A 9,462-nucleotide genomic window follows, 5' to 3' on the forward strand; every position below is an offset into this window, starting at 1 on the left:
CACACACACACACACACACAGAGGAGACAAACATGCACGCATCGCACGCAAACCAAACACTTACACATTTGGGGTTGTCTGGGGTTGTGAGGGGTGTAATAATTTGGGGGTGGGGTTGTCTGGGGTTGTGAGGGGTGTAATAATTTGGGGGTGGGGTTGTCTGGGGTTGTGAGGGGTGTAATAATTTGGGGGTGGGGTTGTGAGGGGTGTAATCATGTATTTATTTGTTAGTAACAGAATGGTTGTTGTTGTATTAAACAGAAACCATCTCAGTAAACCTGAACAACGTGATGACATGTTTCTGTTCTGAGAGGAGCACTTTCATCCTCCGCTACGATGGACACACACACACACACTAAACACACACACACACACTAAACACACACACACTAAACACACACACACACACACTAAACACACACTAAACACACACACACAAAACACACACACACACACACACACACTAAACACACACTAAACACACACACACACACACACACTAAACACACACTAAACACACACACACTAAACACACACACACACACACACACACACACACTAAACACACACACTAAACACACACACTAAACACACACACTAAACACACACACTAAACACACACACTAAACACACACACACACACTAAACACACACACACACACACACTAAACACACACACTAAACACACCCACACACACTAAACACTGTAAACTTTGTATTAGTTACAACCTTTTGATTACTCGGGTCAAAATCAGGTCATTGATTGGCTGATTAAGGGTGATAACACCGTCACTGTTGACCTCTGACCTTGGGGGTTCTGGGTAACAGGACGTGTTACCGTGGTGATCAGGGGGTGTATAATGGGAATATATCTGTGACGGTAGGTGCCGTTTATGACGAGGGAGGACGATTTATTTATTCATAAGCATGGCCTTATTTACAACATATTTATTTATTTACAACAACGCAGGACAAGATAAATATTTGAGGTGACAGTGACCCATTCAAAACCTCCTTTCACACTCTTGCCTGCATCTAGTTGATCTAGGGTGTTAATCATTAGTCCAACAGTTGCAAACGAGAGTTTCTATTGGACAAATTCAGGCAAGTTTATCCCCGTTTTGTTTCCGTTTTGTTCCCGTTTAAGAAACGTAACAGAATCGTCTAAATGAATACACCCCTGATCACGTGTGAAACAGTTCACTTTCATAGCAGCCACGTTGTATTGCTTCTCGCATCTATACGCCTCTCACCTTTTCCCTTCTCTTGTGGACTTCAATGCACAACACATCAGCCGTATGTGGCCAGGAGAAAAAATCTTTCCATGCCAAACCATGTCATAATTGCTACACACAGCCTATATAGTTGTCAAGTCAAATCAAATCAAATTTTATTTGTCACATACACATGGTTAGCAGATGTTAATGCGAGTGTAGCAAAACGCTTCGCGTTCCTAGGAAACTATGCAGTTTTGTTTCTTTACGTGTTATGTCGTCTAGTTGTCACCTTATTAGCTAAAGTAACGGCATAGTCCAAATAGCTAATAGAACTAACGCGTTAGTAAACATTTACATTACATTACATTTAAGTCATTTAGCAGACGCTCTTATCCAGAGCGACTTACAAATTGGTGCATTCACCTTATGACATCCAGTAGAACAGTCACTTTACAATAGTGCATCTAAATCTTAAAGGGGGGTGAGAAGGATTACTTATCCTATCCTAGGTATTCCTTAAAGAGGTGGAGTTTCAGGTGTCTCCGGAAGGTGGTGATTGACTCCGCTGTCCTGGCGTCGTGAGGGAGTTTGTTCCACCATTGGGGGCCAGAGCAGCGAACAGTTTTGACTGGGCTGAGCGGGAACTGTACTTCCTCAGTGGTAGGGAGGCGAGCAGGCCAGAGGTGGATGAACGCAGTGCCCTTGTTTGGGTGTAGGGCCTGATCAGAGCCTGGAGGTACTGAGGTGCCGTTCCCCTCACAGCTCCATAGGCAAGCACCATGGTCTTGTAGCGGATGCGAGCTTCAACTGGAAGCCAGTGGAGAGAGCGGAGGAGCGGGGTGACGTGAGAGAACTTGGGAAGGTTGAACACCAGACGGGCTGCGGCGTTCTGGATGAGTTGTAGGGGTTTAATGGCACAGGCAGGGAGCCCAGCCAACAGCGAGTTGCAGTAATCCAGACGGGAGATGACAAGTGCCTGGATTAGGACCTGCGCCGCTTCCTGTGTGAGGCAGGGTGGAACTCTGCGGATGTTGTAGAGCATGAACCTACAGGAACGGGCCACCGCCTTGATGTTAGTTGAGAACGACAGGGTGTTGTCCAGGATCACGCCAAGGTTCTTAGCGCTCTGGGAGGAGGACACAATGGAGTTGTCAACCGTGATGGCGAGATCATGGAACGGGCAGTCCTTCCCCGGGAGGAAGAGCAGCTCCGTCTTGCCGAGGTTCAGCTTGAGGTGGTGATCCGTCATCCACACTGATATGTCTGCCAGACATGCAGAGATGCGATTCGCCACCTGGTCATCAGAAGGGGGAAAGGAGAAGATTAATTGTGTGTCGTCTGCATAGCAATGATAGGAGAGACCATGTGAGGTTATGACCCGCTGGCAATAAATTAATAAAACCAAAAGCTTACCTTGACTTGGAAGGGTTCCAGTGTTGTGTTGGATAGCCAGCTAGCTAACATAGCATCCCTCTGTTATAGCCAGCTAGCTAACATAGCATCCCTCTGAGTAGGCTAAGCTAGCTATCATAGCATCCCTCTGTTATAGCCATCTAGCTAACATAGCATCCCTCTGTTATAGCCAGCTAGCTAACATAGCATCCCTCTGTCATAGCCAGCTAGCTAACATAGCATCCCTCTGTTATAGCCAGCTAGCTAACATAACATCTTTCTGAGTAGGCGAAGCTAGCTAACATAGCATCCCTCTGTGATAGCCAGCTAGCTAACATAGCATCCCTCTCAGTAGGCTAAGCTAGCTAACATAGCATCCCTCTGTCATAGCCAGCTAGCTAACATAGCATCCCTCTGTTATAGCCAACTAGCTAACATAGCATCCCTCTGTTATAGCCAGCTAGCTATCATAGCATCCCTCTGTTATAGCCAGCTAGCTAAGATAGCATCCCTCTGTCATAGCCAGCTAGCTATCATAGCATCCCTCTGTTATAGCCAGCTAGCTAACATAGCATCCCTCTCAGTAGGCTAAGCTAGCTAACATAGCATCCCTCTGTCATAGCCAGCTAGATAACATAGCATCCCTCTGTTATAGCCAACTAGCTATCATAGCATCCATCTGTTATAGCCAGCTAGCTATCATAGCATCCCTCTGTTATAGCCAGCTAGCTAACATAGCATCCCTCTGTTATAGCCAGCTAGCTAACATAGCATCCCTCTGTTATAGCCAACTAGCTATCATAGCATCCCTCTGTTATAGCCAGCTAGCTAACATAGCATCCCTCTGTTATAGCCAGCTAGCTATCATAGCATCCCTTTGTTATAGCCAACTAGCTAACATAGCATCCCTCTGTTATAGCCAGCTAGCTAACATAGCATCCCTCTGTTATAGCCAACTAGCTAACATAGCATCCCTCTGTTATAGCCAGCTAGCTAACATAGCATCCCTCTGTTATAGCCAGCTAGCTAACATAGCATCCCTCTGTTATAGCCAGCTAGCTATCATAGCATCCCTCTGTTATAGCCAGCTAGCTAACATAGCATCCCTCTGAGTAGGCTAAGCTAGCTAGCTGCATGTGCTAGCTAAGTTAATGAAACTGAAAGTGGAAAAAAAATGACTTGCTAATCTTTTTATTTTATTATTTTGTTCAAAACTGTTCAACTATTGTCTTTCTCTGAGTCAACTTTTCACCACATGTTTATGAAATTCACTGAGGATGGTCCTCCCCTTCCTCCTCTTATTCCACATTTTGTTACGTTACAGACTTATTATAAAATTGATTAAATTACAAGTTTTCATAATCAATCTACACACAATGACAAAGCAAAAAGAGGTTTTCAGATTAATTTACATAAATATTCAGACTCTTTGATATGAGACTCAAAATTGAGCTCAGGTGCATCCTGTTTCCATTGATCATCCTTGTGATGTTTCTACAACATGGAGTCCACCTGTGGTAAATTCAATTGATTGGATATGATTTGGAAATGCAAACACCTGTCTATATAAGGTCCCACAGTTGACAGTGCATTTCAGAACAAAAACCAAGCCATGAGGTTGAAGAAATTGTCCGTAGAGGTCCGAGACAGGATTGTGTTGAGGCACAGATCTGGAGACGGGTACCAAACAATGTCTGCAGCATTGAAAGAACAGTGGCCTCAATCATTCTTAAATGGATTAAGTTTGGAAACACCAAGACTCTTCCTAGAGCTGGCTGCCCGGCCAAACTGAGCAATCGGGGGAGAAGGGCCTTGGTCAGGGAGGTGACCAGGAACCCGATGGTCACTCTGACAGAGCTCCAGAGTTCATCTGGAGATGGGAGAACCTTCCAGAAGGACAACCATCTCTGCATCCACCAATCAGGTCTGTATAGTAGAGTGGTCAGACAGAAGCCACTCCTCAGTAAAAGGCACATGACAGCCCGCTTAGAGTTTGCCAAAAGGCACCTAAAGACTCTCAGACCATGAGAAACAAGATTCTCTGGTCTGATGAAACCAGGATTGAACTCTTTGGCCTGAATGCCAAGCATCACGTCTGGAGGAAACCTGGCACCATCCCTACTGTGAAGCATGGTGGTGGCAGCATCATGCTGTGGGGATGTCTTTCAGCGGTAGGGACTGGGAGACTAGTCAGGATCGAGGGAAAGATGAACGGAGAAAAGTACAGAGAGATCCTTGATGAAAACCTGGCCCAGAGCGCTCAGGACTTCAGACTGGGGCGAAGGTTCACCTTCCAACAGGACAACGACCCTAAGCACACAGACAAGACAACGTAATATACTTGTGTATGTGTCCATGCGGATGATAGTATTACGTACTGTCATGGAAATTCAGTACCGAGAGAGACTTGGTCATTTCTTCAAAGAATCATCTTTATTTAATATCAATTCATTATTGAAAATAATCAAATCGTCAACCCAACAGTTTTGACTGTTGGGCTGAGAACAAACATGTTATATAGGCCCTAAAGTCTTAGTCAGTCATTTCTAACCTTCCCATAAGCCACCTTGGTTATCTACACCCGGCTCAGTTTCCCAGATGCCAGGAAGTTGAAACAACAAGGCATTGTTCTAAACCAGGCTCTCTCTATCTGGGTCACACCACATCTTGTCTATGGAATGCCAGCTGTAGGTAATTATCACCAAGTCATTGTCAGCTCAAACTAATCTCTAGCAAAACCCATTTTTCCCTGACCTTACGCCCAGACTAACTGCAGGAAGCTAGAGTGGAAACCTTGTCTTTACAGAAACACAGAATTAAACAGAACAGAAATGTCCTATTTGTTAAGTATTAATTGCTAGCTATTAATGATCAAACAAACCAGGTAAATATGTAATGTTTCTATCACAGCACACTGCCAAGACAATGCAGGAGTGGCTTGGGGACAAGTCTCTAAATGTCCTTGAGTGACCCAGCCAGAACCCGGACTTGAACCTGACCAAACATCTCTGGAGAGACTTGAAAATAGCTGTGCAGCGACACTCCCCATCCAACCTGACAGAGCTTGAGAGGATCTGCAGAGAAGAATGGGAGAAACTCACAAAATACAGGTGTGCCAAGCTTGTAGCGTCATACCCAAGAAGATTTGAGGCTATAATCGCTGCCAAAGGTGCTTCAACAAAGTACTGAGCCAAAGGGTCTGAATACTTATGTAAATGTGATATTTCAGTTTTCAATTTTTAATATATTAGCAAAACATAAAAAAAAAAAAGTTTTTGCTTTGTCATTATGGAGTATAGTGATGTCACTATGGGGTATTGTGATGTCATTATGGGGTATAGTGATGTCATTATGGGGTATTGTGATGTCATTATGGGGTATTGTGTGTAGATTGATGAGGGGTACCAAATTTAATCCATTTTAGAATAAGGTTGTAACGTAAATAAAATGTGTAAAAAGTCAATGGGTCTGAATACTTTCTGAATGCATTGTATTTATATATACACTACCGGTCCAGAGTTTTACAACACCCTACTCATTCAAGGGTTTTTTCTTTTGACTATTTTCTACATTGTGGAGGCCAGGTCATCTGATGCAGCACTCCATCACTCAGCTTCTTGGTCAAAAAGTGCTTTTTCAATTCCTCATCAATCCACAGGGATTTAACCGTTTTTACAGTCATTTTCTTAATGGGTGCTTATTAGTAACTGGAATAAGCAAGTTCATAAATGTGTGAAGTGCAGTGTCTGGTTGCTCCTCATTACACACCACAGACCAACACATATTATTTACATCATCAACATAGGAATCAATACAAAACTTATTGTATACACATATATATATATATATTATCCTATACACTACTGTATACTAGGTGGTGTCAGAGGACTGCACCGCTACCTCCTGTATATACAGGAGGTACCGGTACAGTGGCAAGAAAAAGTATGTGAACCCTTTGAAATTACCTTAATTTCTGCATTAATTGGTCATCAAATGTGATCTGATCATCTAAATCACATCAAGAGACAAACACAGTTATACTAATAAATCACAAACAACGATACGTTTTCATGTCTTCTTGGATTTAATAACTGGTTGACCCTCCTTCGGCAGCAATAACCTCAACCAAACGTTTTCTGTAGTTGCGGATCAGACCTGCACAACGGTCAGGAGGAATTTTGGACCGTTCCTCTTTACAAAACTGTTTCAGTTCAGCAATATTCTTGGGATGTCTGGTGTGTACTGCTCTCTCGAGGTCACGCCACAGCATCTCAATCGGGTTCGGGTCAGGACTCTGACTGGGTCTCTGCAGAAGACGTATTTTATTCTGTTGTCTTGTTGCGTCACCCATCTTCTGTTGAGCTTCAATTGGCAGACAGGTGGCCTTACATTCTCCTGTAAAATATCTTAATAAACTTTGGAATTTGTTTTTCCATCGATGATAGCAAGCTGTCCAGGCCTTGAGGCAGCAAAGCAGCCCCAAACCATGATGCTCCCTCCACCAGACATTGCAGTTGGGATGAGGTTTTGGTGTTACTGTGCCTTTTGTTTCTCTACAAATAGTGTTGTGTGTTCCTTGCAAACAACTCAACTAAATATGTCTGTAAGTCTTTAGCTGACACTCTAGGATTCTTCTTCACCTCATTGAGCATTCTGCGCTGTGCGCATGCAGTCATCTTTGCAGGACGGCTACTCCTAGGGAGAGTAGCAACAGTGCTGAACTTTCTCTATTTATAGACCATATGTCTTACCGTTGACTGATGAACATCAAGGCTTTTAGAGATACTTTTGTAACCCTTTCCAGCTTTATGTCCGAGGCATGGTTCACATCAGGAAATGCTTCTTGTGAATAGCAAATTCAAATGTGAGTGTTTTTTAATTGGGCAGGGCAGCTCTAACCAACATCTCCAATCTCGTCTCATTGATTGGACTCCAGGTTAACTGACTCTTGACTCCAATTAGCTTTTGGAGAAGTCATTAGCCTAGGGGGGGTTTCACATACCTTTTCTAACCAAAACTGTGAATGTTTAAATTATGTATTCAATATAGACAAGAAAAATACAATTATTGGTGTGTTATTAGTTGAAGCACACTGTGTTTGTCTGTTGTGACTTGATGAAGATCAGATCCATTTTGATGACCAATTTATGCAGAAATCCAGGTAAATCCAAATGGTTCACATATTTTTTTCTTGCCACTGTAGTTCCTGGATGGCAGGAAGCGTGGCCCCAGTGATGTACTGGGCCGTACGCACTACCCTCTGTAGTGCCTTATGGTCAGATGCCGAGCAGTTGCCATACCGGGCGGTGATGCAACCGGTCTGGATGCTCTCGATGGTGCAGCTGTAGAACGTTTTGAGGATCTGGAGACCCATGCCAAATCTTTTCAGTCTCCTGAAAGGAAAAAGGTTTTGTCGTTCCTTCTTCACGACTTTCTTGATGTGTTTGGACCACGATAGCTTGTTGGTGATGTGGACACCAATGACCTTGAAACTCTCGACTCGCTTCACTACAGCCCGTTAATGGGGGCATGTTCCTCCTTATCCTGTAGTCCACGATCAGCTCCTTCGTCTTTATCACTTTGATGGGGAGGTTGTTGTCTTGGCACCACACTGCCAGTTCTCTGACCTCCTCCCTATAGGCTGTCTCATTGTTGTCGGTGATCAGACCCACCATAGTTATGTCGTCAACAAAGCACCCCTGAGGGGCCCTAGTATTGAGGATCAGCATGGCAGATTGGTTGTTACCTACCCTTACCACCTGGGGACGGCCCGTCAGGAAGTCCAGGATCCAGTTGCAGAGGGAGGTGTTTAGTCCCAGGGTCCTTAGCTTAGTGATGAGCTTTGAGGGCACTATGGTGATGAATGCTGAGCTGTAGTCAATGAACAGCATTATCACACAGGGTCTGTAGTGGTGCCTCTAGCACCGAGATGCAGTGGCTTAGACTGCTGCGCCACTTGGAGCCCCTGTTGGGGTGGATTTCGAATTGGAGTGGGTCTAGGGTTTCTGGATGATGGTATTGATGTGAGCCATGACCAGGCTTTCAAAGCACTTCATGGCTACAGAGGTGAGTGCTACGGGGCGGTAGTCATTTAGCCAGGTTACCTTCACTTCCTTGGGCACAGGGGCTATGGTGATCTGCTTGAAAAATGTAGGTATTACAGACTCGGTCAGGGAGAGTTTGAATATGTCAGTGAAGACACTTGCCAGTTGGTCCATGCATTCTCTTGCTTGGTAAGCTACTCTGGCTCCTCCAGCCCCCTAGTGGATATAAACCACACAAGGAGACTTCTGGGTGAAACGCAACAACGACGTGGACAAAAGTGCTGCCTCAATAAAACAGACCCTTGCACGTGCACGCACATCGGTTGACGGAGCTTTTTGCCACCTATAAACTACACAAGAATGTGGTCTGATCCTAGTGCAACTTTAAGAAAGCGAGTTGGATCTGCTGGCAATTTATATCACAGAACCCAAGCACATGTGTGAAGGGAGAGACTCTTCTTCTTCAAAAAAAAAAACAAATTAAAGGATCCATCGACCAATCGGTGTGCACCAACCATTTCCTTGACATTGACTTTTAGCGCCACCCCAGAGAAAAGCCCCTTAAAAGGTGTGCTGCTTCGAAGATCCACACGACACATTCCAACCCGATATCTTCTTGAGGCGCAGAGTACGCTCCTTCCGTTTCACGGATACACAGAAAACCATAACAAGCTCACTTCCTCGTTACTCTCACCGATACCACCGCATCCAATGCATACACGATTTTCATACACAATTCAAACGGATCTCCCAGGTAACAACATTGATTCAAAACCCTCACTCCAACCAAAATGTAAACCGAATTTATA

The sequence above is a fragment of the Oncorhynchus keta genome, unplaced genomic scaffold (assembly GCF_023373465.1).
Source record: "Oncorhynchus keta strain PuntledgeMale-10-30-2019 unplaced genomic scaffold, Oket_V2 Un_scaffold_14044_pilon_pilon, whole genome shotgun sequence".
NCBI lineage: Eukaryota > Metazoa > Chordata > Actinopteri > Salmoniformes > Salmonidae > Oncorhynchus > Oncorhynchus keta.